Here is a 22,979-nt window from a genome sequence, read left to right as displayed (position 1 = left end):
GTGTTCTGGAGGGCTATGTATTCCATGTGGTGTGGTGCAAGTGTTGACCTTCTCCTCTTGACCAGCTATTCCGGTCTTGGCTAGAGAGTGCATGGCTTCCAATTTGGATATATAAGTGCATCTCTCACAAGTCTGAGTGTTGGGAGGTAAGAGGAGAGGGTTGTTGGTGTAATTGCTACATTGCATCAGGATGCCCATGTTCGCCAGGTTAATAGGAGAAAGCACAGGGAACTGTTCTTTATACATGCCTGGAGGGGTGGGCATTAATAATAAGAATGTTTAGTGCTGGTACCACTTTTGTGTGCTACAATAATTTCTACAAGATGTCTGGTAAAGTGCTAGGCTAATTAGCTAGTAAAAGTGCAGGAGAAGAGAGAACTAGCAGATCTAAGGGAAATATTGAAGAGCAGAGATTGGCATGGCTCAGAAGCTTACAAACAGTCCTGGATACAGCAAATCTGTAACTGGACTAGACTAGTTACAGGAAAGGTGGGAAAAGCACAAATGCATGCTTTTAAACCAGAAAGTTGAAAGAGATGGAAAAACTGCCCAAACATCCAATAAACTACAATTTCTGGGCAAGAAACCACTCCTCTTGTGGTAGATAGGCTACCTAGTGCTTACCACTCCCACTGATAAGCTAGAAGGCTTCCCTCCAACAGCAAGGCTTGGGAGGCTCAGAAGCTTACAAACAGTCATCAATACAGCAAATCTGTATCTGGACTAGTCTCATTACAGGAAAAATGGGAAACAAGTGCAAATACTAATATTAGTTTTTCATGTATGTAGGATACTGAGTAAAGATTTGTGTATTTAATTTAACAGAACCTTATCAAGGCTTTTTACTATGCATTTTATGACTGATGAATAGATTGCAAAAGGAATTATTTTATTAGTGCATTAGATCATGTGATTTTTATGTAATGTTATATAAAGGGTCTTAACAGATTAGTGAATGGTTTTGGTGAAGTCATAGGGGATAATGGGTGAAACACTTAACTACTCATTAGTGTTTCATCAAATTCAATTTATATTTATAAATTTTGGATCTGCTTTTGCTCCGTCATGTCAGCTGCATCTTCCAAGGACTTGAGAAACAGAGGAATTCCATTTTGGTTTTATTTATTTTGGAGGTGAGATCTTTGTGTGGTGGTAATCTACAGAGCTTTTTCCATTAAAGAACTGGGAAATATTTTTCCCATTAAAATCAGTGGGGATGCAGATTCAGTTTTGTTTATTGACTTTTGCAAAGATTCTGAAATCAATGTATAGACTGTGTACCTAGCATATACATATTTTAATATTTACACTTTTTACAAGATATGTATTTGACTCTACCCCATTTTGAGGGAGTATAAGGTTAAGATAAGTAAATACATACATACATACATTCTCCCACACCAGTGATTTAACTGTAGGTAAGATGATTTGCCTTATTAAAGGGCATGACTGCTTTTTTCTCAAACATTCAGACTGCTACCTATCTTTAAAACCTAGTTTCTTTTACAGGTTTAAATCACTGTGTATACTTGCTTCATAATGGATGACTCTTTAGTTATACTCTCATTAATTGGAAAGGATTCTGTGTAAAATGACTAAACTGTTAAAAGCTAGTTTTCTGCTCTCTGCTTTCCTGTTTAACCTATTGATTCTTGATCTGTCCGTCAGTGCCTTATGTAAAGAGCAGCTACCCTTCTACACCTGGGCATTGATGAAGTGTTCCATCAAGATGGATAACTATCCTGGTGTGCTTTCCCCAGACACAGTCCTGTAAACCAAGAGAGGTGGTTACCCTAAACCACCTGCAGGCATTAAAATCCATGATTATGACCCCCCCCCCCAAGCTATTTCACATCAGAAATGAAAGCTAATGTCAGTTATTGCTAGCATGGATACGTTATTTTTATGTCTACAGCATTAATGCCCATATCTGAAGACACAGCTTAAAGCACTGCAGTAATTTCAAACATATTTCACTTGTTAGCTAAGAAGAACAGTTTGACTTTTAAGTTAATTAGAACTTAACAAACAGATGGTAATGGTAATCATTACAGCTTTGTAAGGAAGATAGATATTTTGTAGGAGATAAGTCTGCTGAAAAGAAACACAAACCTGTCAAAAGCAAACCAGTACAGCATGAGAAGTCTCCTCCTGTATGCATATCTTGTTATCTGATTACTCCTTACAGCCTTGGAAATGAGATTATGTTTAATAAAAAGTTGAGAAAGCTCTGAACTTTGTATGAACTAATCCTTTTTTTTTCTAAATTTAAGATATAAAAAAGGCTGCATCTAAGTATGCAGGGGATTTTCTCTATGCTGAGAGTTTCCAAGTATCATAATACTTTACAGTACATAATGTACAACATAACTCAGAACCAAGACATAAACTGTAAAAACAAAATACCAGTCCAAGTGTTCCAAGTAGAAACCACGCTGCTGAGAAAAAACGTTGAATTTATTTGCCAAATAAATACTTGCAAAATTCCTGGAACAGTGGATAAATGTCTACAACAACAGATTAAGCGCTATCATCTGACTGTAACAAAAGACTTCTTCAGAATCTGTTTAAACATCAAAAAACAAATTTAAATACTGTTTAAAAAGCAATCATCTGACCCATTGACTATTTAGCAACTGAGATTAATTGAAATTTTAAAGGGCTATGACCATATTAAAACACACACACATATATAATATATATATATATATATATATATATATATATATATATATATATATATATACATATATATATATATATATATATATATATATATATATATATATATATATAATCAAGTAACACAACAGCAAAATCGACACAGAGTAAGACCTAAGCTTTAAAATACTGTTAATGCTTAAATAATCATTAAGCCTTGGGGGGCTAAGAGCCTGCAATCTCACTTGCCATTTCAATTCCTTGGCCTCCAATATATCCTGCCATGCGCCCCCCCTGGGATTCCTTTCAACCATTTCAATGCCAAAAAGTGAAAACTGATGTCTGGGCTATTGGCTGACATGTTTCCAATGCATTATTCATCTTGCAATGCCTAATGTCCACCAAATGTTCATAAATTTGGTCTCTAAAACATCTCTGGGTGTTGCCCACATTGAAACCAGCATATTGACTGCACACAGCCACATAAAGAATACCCTTGGTGTTATAATTGCAGTAAAAGGAAGGTTTTAGCACAGTATTGTTAACCTTAGAAGCTTTCCCTTCCCTAATATAGAGACATTGGGAGCATGTTCCACATAAGTCCCAAATCTTCTGTACTGTTTTACAACTGTACTTCACCATGAACTGGAAACAAAACAGCTCACCGCCACACAAAGAAAGAAGCCAGTGATTACCTTTATATTTTATTAAAATTACAATTACTTCTAATAGTAGATCCACAATGTAGTCGCACAAAACAGGTAAAATAAGCACACACTGGATATGATAAAATCTGGTTAGCAGCAAATACAAAGCATAAAATGCAAATTCCTCAGTCTGGTTAGCAGCAAATACAAAGCATAAAATGCAGACTCCTCTAGCACCTCAGCTCTTCAGTCTTTACAGAGTATGTTTTACAATTGTGTTTATCTCCCAGTTTCACTGAAGGAGACAGGATGTCTACAGCTAGAGGTTTTTTTTCTATTGTCTTAAAACAGAAATAATAACTAGGTTTAAAATGTAAAAGTGTTTAACTGTTTTACGACTTCCAGTTCTAGGCAAACTTCTGAGAGATATGTACTTCTCACAAGGAGATGCTAAAAATTCTGTGTTTTTATTGCTCTGTGACTTCCTAGCAGCTGCACATCTGAGAGAAAAGTAGTTTTGACACAGAAATGTTGGTTTCTGTTAGCCTGGGAGCTGAAGGCAGGTGACAAATAGTGATCTCATCCAGCTGACCCAGCAGTAATGTTTTGATATTAATTTGGGAACTCTGTTAGAGACTCTGCACTTTGTATTTGTCTCTGGACCTGGAAACATCCATCTTCAGCACTTCTACTGTTAATAGTAAGTAACCAGGGCACAGTGATTTCTCTTAGATATAGATAGAAATATAGTGAAGATTAGTTTAGATGTTTTCTGTGTTTATTTGAGACTGTCCTGCAATGTTATTTTAAAATATTTCCTGTGATTCTGAACTCTGTCTTTTATTGAGCATTGTCCTGCCCCTCCATTATTCATTATCAAATATATGTTTAAACCTTTTATTTGTGGCTGGTTTGTTTAGAGATATTTAACATCTTACAGTACTTGCACATGTATTTGGTGACACTGAATAGGCTATAGGCCACTCCATTAGCCCTAGTCTTGGTCACACTCACCATTTGGATAATAGCAACATCACACAGTAGAATTGGTCACCCTTTGGTAAGGGTCTTATAGCAGCTGATAAGTAAGGGTGGTTGGTGGCAGTAACAAGCACCCCACAATCTGGGCAGAAGGGGGCACAGCCAGCAAACCTGTGCCAGCCCTCCCCAGGACTGTCTGTGTGTTTGTATATAAATCAAATCTCAAAGTGTGTGTGTGTGTGTGTGTGTGTGTGTGTGTGTGTGTGTGTGTGTGTGTGTGTGTGTGTGTGTGTGAGCCACCTGAGCAGTGACACGAAGCACCGGTGGGACAGAGAGGGTGCTGGAGGCCCCAGCCTGACCACTCATCTGAGATCCCAATCCTATAGTTGTGCCAGTGGGGAGTCCCACCGGGTATCTGGAAAAAGAGGGAGAAACCAGCCCCCAGACTGGCTGTGATCTCTGTGTGCGCTCAAGGGAAATTGCACTGTACTGTGTGTGTATACTTGTCATCCTCCCAATGTGCATGTGGTGCCAGTGGTGAGGATTGAGGCTCCCTGATCACTGGGCCAGTGCAGGGGGTGTCACACAGTTCATTATTTGACCTGGTGGCTAGAGGGTTACTGGTCTGCCTGCAGCAAGTAGCAGCAGCTGGACTGATGTTAGTATAATCTGAAGCATTAGTCCAAGGTCACAAACTCATAGCTGCAGTTCCCCATGGTGTATCTATACTATTATTACAATCTAAAATGCAGCATCTCTCAGCCTCTAAAGTATGAGTTGCTGCTGATTTCAAGCCCTTCAATTAGCATTGAGTGGTGCCAGGTATTGAACCTGGCATCCCTCATACCATGACAGGTGATTGTGAACCACATGATTGTATAATTGTGACTAACCATGTGCTTTCTCCTAGACTTGATTTAAAATATACTCCAACGGACAATGCAGAAGAGATAGAAACAGAAATTTCACTGCAGGCATAGCAATTTGAACAGAAACTGAAATACTTTGTCAGGAAAGCTTATAAGGTGTTACATCTGCACAAGTTGCTGAATTGATTACCTAATTTACAAACTTTTGTTAATGCAAAGACAAGACTTTAAATATTTATACAAATAGCTGTTCTGGGTTTGGGGTGACCCATGGCTTTTGGAAATTGTGGAGAAAGAGAGGATTTTTAACATCAGCAGGTACTGAGATAAAAAATATGAAAAGTTTGTAAAGGATTTATTAGATGCTTTGTTGTTACCAAGGGCTTTAGCAATAGTTAAAGTACAGGCTCATACAAAAGGAGGTACTTTTACTATAAAAGGTAATTGTTTAGCAGATTATGTAGACAAACATGCTGCCAGTTTGAATGTCCCTAGAATTTTTGTTTTTGTTATGCAAGAAACATCTGCAAAAATGGCAAAAAATGAAAATCTCTGTAATTTTAATTATTTGACTGCTTTGCAAAAGTAGTGCTACAAAGGCAAAGAGAATGAGATGGATCAATGCCAGGTGTAAAGGAAAAAATGATGGATGTGCCCGGATGTCAGAATGTGAGAATCAGATGCGAGAATAGCTTAAGTGTGCATATTTTTGCAGAATGGCCAGATTTTTACCTCATATTTTTGGTCTGTTCCTCACAAAAAATTGTGTTTTTCTTTATGAGAAATCACTGGGATGACCTAAATAATAACATGCATTTGAGTTTCAGACTTATATCTGACAAGCCTACACTACAGGAGGTTTAACGTATTGTACAATGAAGCGTGGCTTATCTCGGTCTTTCTTGCATTTTTTTAATTTGCCTGTCTGACCTTTTTATCCATTGATTAATAACTAGATAGTGAGATAAATCCTCAAAATATGGAGAAAAACAGGACAAAAGTTGATATGTCCAAGGATTTTAATGACTCCACACGCTAAAACCAATACAATAGATAAGCAGAAATCCAAAACTGCATAGATCGTGAGATAAAACATAGCCTTCAAATAATGACTTTGTAGCATTAAGCCACAGTTAGCAATGGAAATAAGATTGCGCCTGTAGAAACCTGTAGCCATTCACACTTGTTGCCATTAAGATAGTGATGAGAAATTCATGAAAGTAAATCTAAGGAATATATATTCTCACCTCTAGACTGTCTCACAGTATACAAGCAAACAGAGATCCAGAGTTCTCATTTAAGTCATTCATTCATTCATTCTCTATCATCTCAGTAAACAAACAAAAAGAAACAACCAAAAAAAACAATGCAGCCTCAGTTATGTGATACCGCAGAGCCATGGACCATCTCACTGAGGGGGCAATTTAATGGGAGGCAGTTCACTGATTCCTTCTCACTGTTAATCTAGTTTCTTATATATAATTATATCAAATAGTTGAATCAAACATAAAGAGTTCTGACGGTTTCCAGGAGTGTTTGCCTTTGAATTCAACTATTTAATCCCTGAATTGCAATACATCATTTATAGGGTGTGCAGGAGGTCCTGATCCCCTTGAAGTTACACCCTACATTTCCTATCTGCAATTGTGTGCAAGCAAATAAGGAGCTGGGCTGCTTGTATTAAGCCACTGACAGTTTATATAAGAGAATGATTTTGTCTGCTGTTGAGGCATCTTTAGTGCATGGCAGTCATTTTCACAGAGTCAGATGAGTAACATTGTGTTCTAATGGGGTTTTAATGAGTGTAATTTAAAATGTTGAAAAAATAAGTGCCAACTCAGAATGTCGTAACACGACCATTTTAAATACTTTCTCTCATTCCCAAAATTGGATCAACTTCAGAATTGATTACACAGGGAGGAGAGATGCAAGGGTCAAATCACTTAAAACATAAAGGGTATAATTATGGAGAGATGGATTAAAACAGCACTTGAAAGTTCAACAAACTGCCATACACAAATTCATTTTAGATGATGTGTTTCTTTAATTAACTTGAATTTCCACACATTTCATTTGTTTTCATACAATGGTTCTGATCTGCATTTAAGGTTAGTTAATGTCATAGCCATGTGAAGGGGAAACACATTTATTTATTTTATTTTATTTAACATTTGTTGACCGTGAAACACATGCCTTGGAAGATCAGCTGGTTTCTAGGGAAAACTGTAAAAAATGCAAATTGTATTTTTTAATAAAGATGCATTACATATGTGAGACATGACACAATCAGTAGTTTATTTTTTTTGTATAAAAATGCAGCATATCTTTGAAAATTATGCTGTTATACACACACACACAATACACACACACACACACACACACACACACACACACACACACACACACACACACACACACACACACACAATATAAGCAATCCAAAAATGCAACACAAATGTTTGTAACCAAAAATAATCAAAGAACAGAAATGTTTTTAGTTAATGCTTTCATCCCCAATAGGACGTTTTCAGAATGAAACATAACAAATTCAAAGTCCACTTAAAGACTTATATATTAAAAAATATGTTCTAATGAACCATGAAACATAAAGTAAAATTTAATTTAGAAATTTTTATCTTATTAGCAAAGCAATGTTTTTTGGCTTTTCCTGGTTAGGGGTCGCCTCAGTGGATCACCGGTCCGCTAATGATTGGCAGTGGATTTTTACTGTGTTGAGTTGCCAGGCCGGCACCCAACCTTCAAAGAAGGCACACCCACTCACGCACGTACGCACCTACCTGTGCCTTTAAAGTTCACATGACCATGGGGAGGACATACAGACTCCATACAGAAGAAACTCCAGCTGAGAATCGAACCGAAGAAACTCTTGCTGTAAACAGACAAATCTAACCACTGCACTTACACTTCCTAAATACTTGTAATTCATTCTAAAGATATCCCATAAAATAAATGGCATATCCCTATCAAGAAATGTTATGAAGAAAAACTAAATACTGCTGAATATGAATTGTTTTAAAACTTCATTTATAGAACTTGGGCTGATTTTTTTGTATAAAATAAAATTTAAAGATACAGTAACTGTAAACCTGAATAGATGCTGACATTTTGTCTGCTAGTGCAACTCTCTGTACATGACAGTATTCTCCCACCATCCTCCTCTAGCATGTTTTTTAACCTTTTCTAAAATGAAATACAAAAACTTGTTAAAACTATCACAAAAAATAAAGTATTTGAACAAATCATTATTCAAATTTTACCTTAAGACACTGTATATATGTTGCAAAGTCTTTTTATATAACAGATATTTAGTTTTTCCTATATAAAATGATTCACACATTTGACATTTCACTATATATACATTCCATTAGTCTTGTATGGCAAGGACTGATCAGGACCCAGAACGGTAATATGTGGACCTTCATGCACATATTGGCATGCTTTACAAGCTCTGCATTTGAGCATTCCTTTATTAGTGATGTTTATGTGAGGTTCAGTTCATAAAATGTTCTTAATGTGGTTTTTGCAAACAATAAGAGGTGCTAAACACAATTCATTAATTAATCACTGATAATAGTTTTCTATTTTTTTTTTTTTTTTATTAAAAGTCTATCTCACCTCTTTAAAGCCCCATTAATGTCAATACTATGGCATTATTTAAACTTTGATTGATTCTTGAAATAATTGATATTTATTATTTTGAGAATCACTACATATTTCTTGTAGTTTCTCTTATTCAATACCTCAGTGAAAATACTCTCCAGTAAATTCAAAGGAAAACCTCATTTAACATTCTTTTTTTCAAATAAAAAGTTTCCATAATAAAACTCTGATCATGTGATATTAGCCTCTACAGTCAAACTAATTGTTCTTTAACTCTCTCGCTCTCTCTTTATATATATATATATATATATATATATATATATGTGTGTGTGTGTGTGTGTGTGTGTGTGTCAATCAGGATGGCTGTTCTATAATATAAATAGTTTGAAAAGTAGGCTTTGATACACCATTGATTCAAATCCATTACTAATTTTTGATAATAAAATGTCTAGATAATGAATAACTTCCTTGTGACAGGTGAACATTAAATTAATAAGTAGGTAGTAGCATTTAAATGGTGAAAGAATTAACTTAACCTCATCTCATCATCATTCCATAAAGTAAAAATATCATCCTGGTCCCTTGCATATAATGTAATGAATATCATGTGATCCATTTCAAAAACAAAACTTAAGATTCCATGTACACGGAACTACATTTGCAAACTTGGGGCACAAGGTGTACACACAGTAACCCCTACCATCTATTTAAAAATTTCACATTCAAAAAATATTCTCTGTAAAACCCTTTCCAATAAACTAACCAACAAATTTAATCTTATCGTCAGTTAAATTAAAAAGGGTAAGTGCTTCATTAAACCTGAGGAATGTAAGTAAATAAATTGTCATTCTAAAACATCTGAAACATTTAAGCACTGTAATCCCAACCATTCATAACAACAAGGCCGCCACATTTGTCTGGTTTTCTAAACATATAAACTCTGTTGTTAGATAATTTAACCAGCAGCACTTGTTCATCTGGATTTAAATTGAAAAACATTTTTTGAAATTAACCTTGTTGGAAAAAGCATACCTCATGTCCACTTCACACATTTTCTCTAACATAAATAAAGATGGATTTAAAGGAGGATTAAAAAACTTGATGAGGAGATGCATGTTGTGCACATCAGCCTGTCTGCATGCATTGTTAATGAGTCTCATGGCTTGTCATGCCCATATTGAAAGTAGTGTTGACTTGGTCACAATTGTGAACGTGACATTTCTGAATACCTGGGCTAGTATTAAGTTGCTTTAGGAGGCAATGTTTAAGTTCAGCTCAATAAACAAAGTAAGAATACCTGCAATTGTATCACAGGGTTAAACTAAATGTGATCAGAACTTGAAACGGCAGTAAGTCTCAATGAGTATATGATAGCACTGTTCAATAATCTTCAGAACAAAGTATAAGAGAAGATGGACATCACATCCTATGATAATGAGAAATACTGGAGAAAAAATCAGTGGAATATGTCTCAAAGGACTCTAACACAATATGATAACTAACAGGAAAATGAAATCAAGACAACACGTTATTATTCTAAGGAAAAAATAACTAGGAGAAATCTGACCAGCTTTGTAAAAGACGTATTCCTTTTCTGTCTTCTACTGCTACTCATGTTTGTAACACTGCCCTGTATTCTCATTTTTGGCCTTCAAATGGCATTGCAGCATAATATTGTAATAAAGCAGTTCTTTGATTGGCTGTATGGATTACTGACACAGTCCCGAATTGCGTTTTCTTTGTCAATATAAAGTGGAACCCATTCATAGGTAGTGGTTATTGTACCTGTGTTTTTATTTAAGGTGCAAAATAACAAGTGCAATAAAAAGAAACTGAACTAGTACACGATATTTGATTCCTGGTTTAAATTAGCCTAGCTTCTTGTACATGTTTTGCCAGAAATGTTGGATCTTCTTGCATGGCTTCCTTATTTTCCCCGTTACGTTTTACTTTGGCTTCAATTCTGTTTACTAGGCAGCTGAAATTGATTTGACAGTTCATAAAGCAGTAAACACATTACCTCCAATAGAGCTCTGAAAGACTGCCATGTAAATTCCAGTGGGTGGAGCCAAATGCATTAATGCTGTCTGCGTTGTCTGTGAATGAGTGCAGTTAGTCTTCAATTCATAGAGGCCACTTATGCTAATGTGCAACTAATATGAATAAGTATAAGCAAATTAAGTGATAATGAGGTGTAAAGAAGAAAAGCTGTAAAACAGCGTATGCTAATGAAGCATTCTTTTGCCCAGATGTGATTCATAATGAAATGTTCCTACTTTTCCACACCATCTGCAGATTTGTTGTATAAGGAGTAGTCTTGCCTATTTGATCTACTTCACAGTCCACAAAGATGCTGTCACGTGCTGCGAGCCTTGCTATTTCCCAATGTGAGGCGCTTGTATTGACTGAGCCAAAACCACTTGCACCCAGCAGTTCTCTCTGGCCAAGAAGGCAGAGACTTAAACAGAGAACAACACACTATAATTCTGATAACCAGGAGATACGTGATAGATTTAGAGATGGCAGGGATACTATAATGGTCTTAGTATGCATGACCACCCCTTAGGAATACTGGAGGAATGCACATACTTCTTAGTCCTGTGGAAAATAATGTATGTACAGCCCTTAATAATAATGCCATGAAGACCTTCTAAAGACAAACTGGACACATGATAGCGATCTGCCTTCTGTGTGGAATCTGCATGTCCTCCATGCATTCATGTGGGTTTGCTCCGGGTGCTCTGGTTTCCTCCCACATCACAAAGATGTGTCTGGAGCATTTCTCCTCAGGCCAACATTGAAAATTGGCTTAGTTCCAAGTCTGACATTCACGGTAAACAAATGTTAAATAAATAAATAAATAAATCTCACAGGCTTCTGCCTTGAGGATACTGCAGCAGTTCTTGGATGTACTCTTGGCACGTATAGATCAGTGCATCTTTTTCCTGGTGTCATCTCTGGACTAAGCATTTTATAGGGTGGCATGCTTCCCTGTGGTATGCTATGAAAGAGATTGCACCCATGTTGTAATTAGGGTACCATGAAGCCTTCGGGGGGAATGTTACCACAGTAGGAACTACTACCAGTCCGTCATTTGCCAGGTAGCATGTGATGTATGGAGGCACATCACAGACCTCTCCGCCCAGCATCCTGACAATCCGCATGATTCCCATGTTTGGCACACTAGCTCTCTCTAACATATCTTTCTGTATGGCAGAATGTCAGGTAGTCATCTTGCTGGTAAGTTGAAAAATATTTTTTCTCTTTTTTTGATTTTATTTAAATAACTATTTATGGAGAAACATATTGCTGAATAAATGAATACTAAACCACTTTTTCTTCACTTTATCCCATCCCTATTTTCTATCTTTCTCCTTTATTTGTCTTTCAGGTGAGTCTAGATATCCACTGCAAACACAGCTCATGACACCAGTGAGAAATCCAAGTAGAGCTGCAGAAGACAACTTTAATACAGTCCTGTCCCTGACAAGTATTGTCATTGGGAGGATCGTTGACCTCCTGAAGAGTCATTTCAGGTGCCTGGATGAGCCTGGGAGTGCCCTTCAGTATGACCCAGGGACTGCATGCAGAATGTTTACTGTATGTTGCATTCTGCACAACATGATCATGCACTGGTCTGGTAGTGAAGTGACCAATGTTGTCACTGAAGCTCTTGGTTCCACTTCTGTTTTGATTAATCGTGACCAGCTGGCAGTGGTATTAAGGGACCACATGCTTCAGGCTTTAGCACGGTATACAGCTGTAAAGGTAAAGTGGCAACATCTAGTTGAGACTAATGGACTGTGACATTCAGGTTAGTGCTTTGATTTGTGTTAAAAACACATTGAGTATAATTGATGCATGCAGTGGTATCTGTGAACTATGTTGTAGGGTGCATTGTATGCTGTCACTGTTCATAGGTTCATAGGTTGGTACTAGGCTATTGGCCCTAGGGCCTATACAAGCCTAGGCATAACAATTCTCTGGCTATTTCTTCCCACACTATTTACTTCTCTGGACCCCTGTCTAGCAGGGCAACTGACGTGATCCCAGGGGAGAATTTCCTTTCTCCCATCCAATCATCAAGGTTCCTTTTGAAGAGGACCAAAGAGGTGCTTTGCTTGACATGTATGGGCAGTCTATTCCAGAGTCCGGGGAGTCTCTAGGTCAGGAACCTATCCCTCCAGCATGTTTTGTTTATTGTGATGACAAGGTTTAGATCCCTGGAGCATGTGGCTCTGAGGGATTGGGATTCCTTTAAGTGTAGCATGTCCAGCAGCTCTGGGTTTGACATGGCCTTGTATGTTAAGCAGAGATCGTCTTGGAGTAGACGATATGCGACAGAGTATAGCTGGAGTTTTTTAAGGTGGTCAGCATAGGGCATTTGCTTTAAGCCTGTGATTCTTTTAGTGAGGTATTTCTGTGGCCTTTCCAGTTGTTGCAGATGTCTTGAGAGGTACATACCAAATGGGGTGTTGTATTCTATAATGAGTCTAATGAGGGATGAGTACAGTGGGACAATGACCTCCTTTTTTCTGGTGAAAAGCCCTTACTGATGATGTGTGCCACATAGATGGATTTCCTGACTGTTGTGGCAATGTGGTTATTGAAGGTGAGACCACTGTCCACATGTGTCCCTAAGTCTCTTATCACACTTTCGGTGTTTAGTTTACTGCCACCTATTTAGTAATTCACGGGTACATGTTTTTTCCCAAAGGGGATAATTATACATTTCTTGGCATTGAGCTTTAGCCCATGGCTCTGGCACTAAGCATCTGTAAGGCCTTTTTGTAGAGTATCGACATAATTTGGGGATTCAATAATGGCTCCCAGTTTGCAGTCATCTGCGAATTTTGTTAGCCAGGGTCCTTTAGTGTTGGCCTGTGCTTCAGAGAAGTAAATGCCAAACAAGAGAGGTCCCAGGACTGAACCCTGAGGTACTCCACTTGTCACTTGTCACTTGTCTGGAGCTGGATTTGGAGTCAGCTAGTTTTACAGTGCAGGTTCTGTCAGTAAGCCAGTTGGCAACCCATCGAGTGACATAGGGATTAATGCCCAACTTAGTAAGTTTATCTATGATTCCAGAGTGGGGGATGGTGTCAAAGGCCTTGGCGAGGTCCAGATAGGCTGTTCATTTGACATTTCTTCTCATCTTTAAATAATTATTATTTATTTTTATTTTCAGAACAGTTACTCGTATTATTGTCTGTAAACGTCATGCCTAAGTGCTCAGTGACTCCTGTTCAGTAGAATCATAAGGCATCATTTAAGTAATACTCACATTTTCAACAGTTTAACTTTTGCAGAGTAAATTCTAGTGAGGTGGTCTACCTAATTCACATGTTGAATGTCCTCAAGTGGTTTAATTAGTAAAAAGTGTTAATTCAGTATTTAACATGAGTTTGCACCTTGCATTTGAATGAAAACATACTATAGATTTTTTTCATATTATGCAAAGTTTTCTCAGATTGAAGTATGTTGTCTTTTGAGAAATTGGCCATTTGTGGACACAGAGACAAAAACATCATTATTTGTGTAGTGGTGAAGGTGAAGTGGCAGCAATGTTTGTTTATATGTCAGGATATTCATTGTAATCTGCAATTGTCTTATTAGTGCTTTCCTGGAAACTTGTATATTACTACTTTTCAGTTGTTGGTAAATGCCAATTGTAACAATGGCAATGCATAAAGTGTTAATGGTGTTAATCACTGCAATCTTATTTTATGACATGCAGCTTTCTTTCACAGTTTAATAAGGTTTTAAGCAGTAGCATTGCAGGAATGAAATGCATACAGTTACAAAGTGTACTAAGCCACCCCCCCCCCCCACACACACACACACTTTTTAAAATAATATGTCAGCCTCCACAGACTCCAGAGGAAGGAAAGGGCAGTATTCATAATCCCAGCCCACTCCCCATAGCAAGGTTAGGATAGTGATGAAAAGACTGAATTCAAACAGCAGTAGCAGGACCTAGTAAACAAAGCAGGACAGGAAGAGTTAGTGGTGAAAATGGGGGACCTGAATGCACATATTGGGATAGACAAAACAGAACATGAGGACGGCCTGGGACTTCAAAGGTGGGGCAACAGTAATAAAGAATGAGAAGTCATTCTAGAATCTTCTCTGGCAAACTGTTTGATGGTGATTAACACATGGTTCAACAAGAAATACATTCATTAGATCACATACAAGAGTGGCCAACATGCAACTCAGGTAGACTCCTAATAAGGAAAGAGCACTGGGGTAAAATCAATGATTGCAAAGTCATCCCTAGTGAAATAGTGGCCCATAGCATAAACCACAGTATGGCACAATCAGCTGCAAGAAGCAGTCAGAGAAGGTTCTAAAGTAAACTGAAACTAGTCTGAAGACCTACGAGTTGACTGAAGGGAAAATGCAAGAGTTCAAAGAATTACTCATGTCTCTAGCACCTGAGGAAGAAGAGGAAATAGGTGGAGTTGAAGAAGAATGGCAGTGCTTCAAAACAGCATGTGTGAGGACTATAGAGCAGATATGTGTCCAAACCAGGAATGGAAATAATGGACGTTAGTAACGTGCTCACTAGAAAACTCGGAGAAAGCTGTGCTTATCCTTTCTCTAGCCGCAGCTCTCTTCAAATACACTCGGTCTACCCAGCGTTAATCTGCCTGTATAAGAACTGTAAACTTCTGAAACAGCCAGAGTACCCTGTGGACAGCAGTATCTCTGAAGTAATCTCAAAGTATGAATATAATATTAGCTTCCTAACTAGAACCAAAGCAAGCTTTATTTGTGTAGTGACTATTTCAGATCTAAATTAACTACAGTGAGCACGGTATTAGATACGGCCAACCCTGGACTGTCTCCCGACCTGCTTTAACTTTTTTCCCTCTCATATCCCGACTCTATATATACCTACTAATAAAGTGATTACCTATTCCGAGCCACCTATTGCTGCTAAAACCCCGCACCTATTTCTTGTACTGCCCCAAGAGATAGTGCGAAGTAAAATAACAAGAGCAGCAAGATATCGAATGCTACATACCCCGGATATCTGAAGAACCTTTTTTTTTTCGCATATAAAATATATCCCTACTTACAGACAAGATACCCTTACTTACAGATAGCTTTTTCTAAGGCTATTATCTTCTGTCTCTGGTGAAGCCCCCAAACCCCAACTCTCTATCCCACTTCCTGCTGAAGCTATATCAGATCTGCACATCCTGTGGTGCCATCTTTGAATGTCCCCAGCACTCCCCTTATCCTACTCTAGCCGGGTGGCTGTACAGATAACGTGCTCACTAGAAAACTCGGAGAAAGCTGTAAATAAAAGCTACTGAAACAGTCAAGTGTTATTACTGAACAGCCTGTATTTGTTTTTTATTCTCCCATTTGGAATCTTACAAATGTAATCAGTTTTTTTTTAAAAAGCGCATTGTTCGACTACTGAAAAGCTGCGTGATACTGTTTAATCCCCTAACTCTTGCATATACGGAATCTCTGCAGCTGTAAACTGTCCTTTTAAAGTGAGCTTTCTAGCGTTTCAGATACTGAAGTGCCTTTGGTAACACATTGTTTTGTGACTGGATACATTGTAATATTGCAAGCAGCTTACATTGTACCTACTGCTACTGAATGGAACCTTTCTCTCCCTTGACTAAAGTCTCTGCTATTGTAAAAGGTCTTTACTTCTGCAGTAATGTCAGTGCTTCAACAAGCATGAAATGTGTAACTGATTAAATTGAACTAAAAGGAAGAAGCGCTGCCACGCCAGTGTTCCACCTCTCGTTTGCTTAGCTAAATGTGTGCGCTTGCATGATAATTATTTGAAAATGCTGATGTTCTGACTAAACAATTTAAATGGAAATATTTGTAGCAGTTTCAGTGCTTTATTTTAGCACAAAGTGCACAATACAAATAAAACATAAAATATAGTTAAAAGTGCTACTGCGCCATTATCTACCTCTTGTACTTCCTATTACAATGTAAGGCAAAAGAAAGCACAGTACTGCAAAAAACCACCAAAGCCAAGGATGGCAACCAACTAGAAAAACTTCAATAGTGGTAACAGTTTCTTGTATAAAAAACTCCTTCAATCCAGGAAAATAAGATACAGCAAACACATACAGGTTAAACGCTTTCACCTAGTACCAATACCAGGCTTCTTCAGAACACTTTAAATCAGAATCAATGCACTTAAATACTTTACAATACATCATGTGACCCTCCCCAATGAACATCAAATGTGTTTTAATTTATAAATATCCACAAATTAATTTGAATTTGTTAACAAATCTGACTTGTGATAAAAATACTAATAAATCGTAAATAAGAAAATCCTAAGCAAAACAGCCCAACAAAAAAACTGTGTAATAAAACTTACACAATACACATGAGACCTGGTACCACATAAAAAATACCACTCTAGAGGCATTGAGTTAAAATCAACACTAGGTCACATGTTTGTCCAAAAATTAACAAATACAATAACCCACTTCATAAAAACGAATAAAAACCAATACAAAAAAGATAAAATAGATAAAATAGATAAAAGTGAACTTCTATTCTAACCCCATCATAATCTAGCAGCTCTTAATTTAAGGATGCTACTAATGTTAATATTGTCGTTTAACCCCAGAGCTTTCCCAGCATCCAATTTTAGTTGCCAAAGCAACTCCCTATATTCTAATTTAGATTCCCAGTTACCACCCCTAGGGTCCAAATCCACCTGTTCCAAAACAAAAAACTTTAAAACCATATTTTTACAAGTTTGAGAATGCTTATAAAAAGCATTAGTCTCTTTTCTTTTACTGACATCATACAGATGTTTGTAAACCCTTCTGTTTAGATGCCTTTCTGTTTTCCCTATATAAAAACTGGAGCATGTTACACACATACCCGAATATACCACACCTTTTGATTTGCAATTAAAATAATGTAAGGGTTTTATATTAAATTTCCTTGAAGGAATATATAAGGAAGCTTGATTTAAAATGTAAGGACACTGATGACATGTCACACATTTGTAAGTGCCTTTCTTTTTCCTATTATCACAGATCAAATTTCTAGTTCCTTTTTCCATATATTCCTTGAGATTCATATCTCTCTTTCTAATGAAACTAGGTTGAATAGGTAAATATTCTGATGTTTCCTCATTCACTCTTAATGCATGCCAAAATTTATTAATAACCCTTTCCACTTCAGATTAAGACCTGAAAAAGTGTGAACAAATGCTCCAGTCTTGGGATTAAAATTAGGAAAACAATTCTCAATATTATTCATACCTGTGCCAATAAGCGGATAAAATGTATTATTCCTGTTCTCCACAACTTCCTTAACAACCTCATCAATAAGTTGCTCAGGATAACCCCTTTCTATAAATAATTTTTTAATAAATTCTACTTCTGTTAGGAATTCCTCTACCTTACTTGTTATCCTTGAAGCCTTGATTATTTGTCCCTTCACAATACCCTTTTTTTGGTAAAAGGGATGATCACTGTCAAAATGCAAATACATGTTTGAAAAAGTCTTTTTATGAAATATCCTAGACTGAAAACAATTATTTACAAAGTCCTTATATAAAGTAATGTCCAAATAATCTAAGCTCTCCTCCCCAATATTAATAGTGAATTTTAAAAACTCCATAGTTTCATTAATATACAAAACAAAAAATGCCCAATTCCTCCTTTGTTCATTTCCATAATAGACAAATATCATCTAGGAATCTAGTATATTTAATAATGTGTTTTCACCAAACTGTGTCAAGAATAAATTTTCTTTTCCCAAAAGTATAATACGCAGTTGGCATACAGGGGGGCACAAGATGCCCCCATAGCTACCCCTTTCTTTTGGTGGTAGTATTCTCCATTAAAATATAAAAAATTATTCTTAAGAACGGTTTCCGTAAATTCAATCACCAAATTGATGGAATTATTGTCTAAACCTGATTCACCTACAAGAACATTAGAAAACCATTCTAATCCCTTGTCATGGGGAATGCTTGGAAATAGTTCAATGACATCAATAGTTACCATAAACAAATCCCTGTCAAATAATTTTTTGTTGATATTTTTCAAAAACTCCCACGAGTCTTTGCAAATATGTTGTACTGAACCTACACACTTTTTAACTGTAGTATCTACATATATGGCCAAAGGCTCAGTAATGCCCCCTGCCCCTGCTACTATAGGTCTAAACTTCATATTTTCTATCCCCTTGTGTGTTTTGGGGATACCAAAAATTGTGGGTATTTTTGATTTATCAACATTCAAAAAGTTATACAAATTTTCATTTATTGTACCTTGTAATAAATGATCATATAAATAATATTTTATTTCAGCGTAAGCTATATTTACCTCATTATGAGAAACAGATTCATATTGATCATTGTCCTGTAAAATATTATGCATGTAAATCTCATAATCACTATTGTACATCAGAACCACCCCCCTCCCTTGTCGGGTTTCATAACCCTAACCCAGTTTTCCTTAAGGGAAAACAAACATTTCTTGTCTTCTTTAGAAAAATTATTCTCATTATTATTCTCATCATGCTTCAGAAGCCTAATTTCCCTCTCCACCAGTTCTTCAAACATTTTTAAAGAGGGATGAATAGGGGGGGGGTTAAAAGTACTAGTCCTAGAAAGACTGAATTTAGGTTGAGCTTGACCTTTAAATAAAATATTAAAATTTAATTGTCTAATGAAAAGTTTAAGATCAATAATGGTGTTAGCCACAAATCCGGGATGTAAAGGCACAAAGTGACATCCTTTAGTGAACAATTTAAAATATTGATCGGTAACAATAATGTCAGTAAAATTAAATATAATAAAATTATCTTTTTTACATACCACTTGTTGTTTTGGAGGTGAATCTCCTCCATATAAAATTATAGCGTCCCTCATATCATTGTAAGTACAAGCATCTATTTCTGACCATAATTCCAACTCCTCCCCTGAAAACTGTTCCCCCTCCCCCCTTCTGGTAATAAAAATCCTGGGTAGAGGGATTCCTACCCTTTTCAGCTATCCTTTCACTTCTCCTCAAGACCGGAGGTTCACTAGAAGAATTATTTGTATGATTTGTTTGAAAATGTCCTTCATTGTCCCCCTGAAAGACATGGTCTTGATTAATAGCAGAATATCGAATATTAGGCAGTGGATACACCCTTCCTTCATGGTATTCCACTAACTCCCTAATTTCCTTATTTTCCTCTTGGTAATTTTATTACAATGGTGGTCCACCTCTCTAAACACATTCTTGTACTTAGTTCTTTCCCTCCCCATCATTTTGTCATTTACAGGTTTCTGATTCAAATGATTTAATTCTTTTAAAAGATTCTCCCCCCAAAGTTCATAGTCCCTAATCATAAGATTCATCACTTCAATGCTGGCTTTATTAAACACTTCACATAACTGTTGGTACAGCGTACTGTCAGGTTTAACGTTATTGGGATATTTAAATATGTGCAGCCCCTTAGGCACTCTATTCACTTGCACACATTGTCTTAAATAATCTATTTCTAACTGATTTACTTTGAATGCGTAAAGTGTATCACTAAAACTTTTAAAATAGTCGTCAAAATTATTAGCATTATTAATAACCATACCTTCAGTAAAGTTAAACCTCTTTGTGGTCCAGGTCTCAAAATTTATATCTGTATAATTATTAACATTAACACAATTTCCTTTAATCACATTATCAGCCCCTCCACAGTCCAATGAGTTCTTGTGGTAATTATTCCCCCTAGAAGAATTTGTTATAGTATTAGTTTGATTTAAAGTCCCCATTCTGTCTTCACATTCTTCCGTAGCTCGTAATGAAGTTGTCGCATGTCCATTACGTGTATTCACAGTGTCTAAGAATTGTTGTTGGTTACCAGGGAAACCCATGCTAGTCTCAGAATCTTTTTTCCGTAAACGGTTAGAAAGTTGAGTTAACAAAGCCAATACTTTGTTAAATTCACTCCTGGATACCGGAGTATTGTCCAAATTTTCTGCATTGTCTCTGTCTCTCAAAACACCTGGAGTTTCATCAAACTTGTCAGCTCCCTGCCCCTCGGCCAATCTTCACTCAAAACCAAAGGCAAAAGAAAGCACAGTACTGCAAAAAACCACCAAAGCCAAGGACGGCAACCAACTAGAAAAACTCCAATAGTGATAACAGTTTCTTGTATAAAAAACTCCTTCAATCCAGGAACCTACGATACAGCAAACACATACAGGTTTCTTTTAATCCGGGAATGTACGATACAGCAATCACATACAGGTTAAACGCTTTCACCTAGTACCAATACCAGGCTTCTTCAGAACACTTTAAATCAGAATCAATGAGCTTAAATACTTTACAATACATCATGTGACCCTCCCCAATGAACATCAAATGTGTTTTAATTTATAAATATCCACAAATTAATTTGAATTTGTTAATGAATCTGTTTATAAGCATTCTCAAACTTGTAAAAATATGGTTTTAAAGTTTTTTGTTTTGGAACAGGTGGATTTGGACCCTAGGGGTGGTAATTGGGAATCTAAATTAGAATATAGGGAGTTGTTTTGGCAACTAAAATTGGATGCCAGGAAAGCACCGGGGTTAAACGACAATATTAACATTAGTAGCGTCCTTAAATTAAGAGCTTTTAGATTATGATGGGGCTAGAATAGAAGTTCACTTTTATCTATTTTATCTTTTTTGTATTGGTCTTTATTCGTTTTTATGAAGTGGGTTATTGTATTTGTTCATTTTTGGACAAACATATGACCTAGTGCTGATTTTAACTCAATGCCTTTAGAGTGGTATTTTTTATGTGGTACCAGGTCTCATTTGTTTTGTGTAAGTTTTATTACACAGTTTTTTTGTTGGGCTGTTTTGCTTAGGATTTTCTTATTTACGATTTATTAGTATTTTTATCACAAGTCAGATTCGTTAACAAATTCAAATTAATTTGTGGATATTTAAAACACATTTGATGTTCATTGGGGAGGGTCACATGATGTATTGTAAAGTATTTAAGCGCATTGATTTTGATTTAAAGTGTTCTGAAGAAGCCTGATACTGGTACTAGGTGAAAGCGCTTAACCTGTATGTGTTTGCTGTACCATATGTTCCTGGATTAAAAGAAACCTGTATGTGTTTGCTGTATCGTACGTTCCTGGATTTAAGGAGTTTTTTATATAAGAAACTGTTACCACTATTGGAGTTTTTCTAGTTGGTTGCCGTCCTTGGCTTTGGTGTTTTTTTGCAGTCCTATTACAATGTTCTGTTATGTAAGATACATGTAAAATATGAAGGCTATCTGACTGTTTAAATGGGAATATTGGATGTGTATGTATGTTACATTGATTTCACAGTTTAAGTAATAAATTGCATTTAATGTAGAACTGTAGTATACCTAAGGTTTTACTGCTTGCTGACTGAAACATATATCTGCACTGTTACTTGTGGTTGGTAGAGTATACAATAATTAAGATAAGTACTATTATGCTAACATTTCTGTGTACTCTTTCTTACGTGATTATCCTTTCTCTAGCCCCAGCTCTCTTCAAAAACACTCGGTCTACCCAGCGTTAATCTGCCTGTATAAGAACTGTAAATTTCTGAAATGGCCAGAGTACCCAGAGGACAGCGGCACCTCTGAAGTAATCTCAAAGTATGAATATAATATTAGCTTCCTAACTAGAACCAAAGCCAAGCTTTATTTGTGTAGTGACTATTTCAGATCTAAATTAACTACAGTTAGATACGGCCAACCCTGGACTGTCTCCCGACCTACTTTAACTTTTTTCCCTCTCATATCCTGACTCTATATATACCTATTAATAAAGTGATTACCTATTCCGAGCCACCTGTTGCTGCTAAAACCCCACACCTATTTCTTGTACTGCCCCAAGAGATAGTGTGAAGTAAAATAACAAGTGCAGCAAGATATTTATTTATTTATTTATTGTACATTTGTTGACTGGGCTAGTCTAACTGGGTTTATGTCCATTTTCAGTAGAGGCCCAGGGAGAAAAGCTCCAACCATCAGCAGTGACAAAAAAAAATACAATATATAGTAATAGTCAAGTGGATTACAGTACATTAGCTACATAGGTTCATACTAAGCTAACTGCCCTTGCGAGTCATTTTAAGCCAAACCAATTATTCCTTGCGAGACTCAAACCCTGCACCTTGTACGGCAAGCACCTTAGCCATTAAGCCACCCTCTCAACCTCAGTCAG

Source organism: Protopterus annectens, chromosome 1.part1 (assembly GCF_019279795.1).
Source record: "Protopterus annectens isolate FY-2018-M chromosome 1.part1, PAN1.0, whole genome shotgun sequence".
Classification (NCBI taxonomy): domain Eukaryota; kingdom Metazoa; phylum Chordata; order Ceratodontiformes; family Protopteridae; genus Protopterus; species Protopterus annectens.
This window is presented reverse-complemented; position numbering follows the sequence as displayed.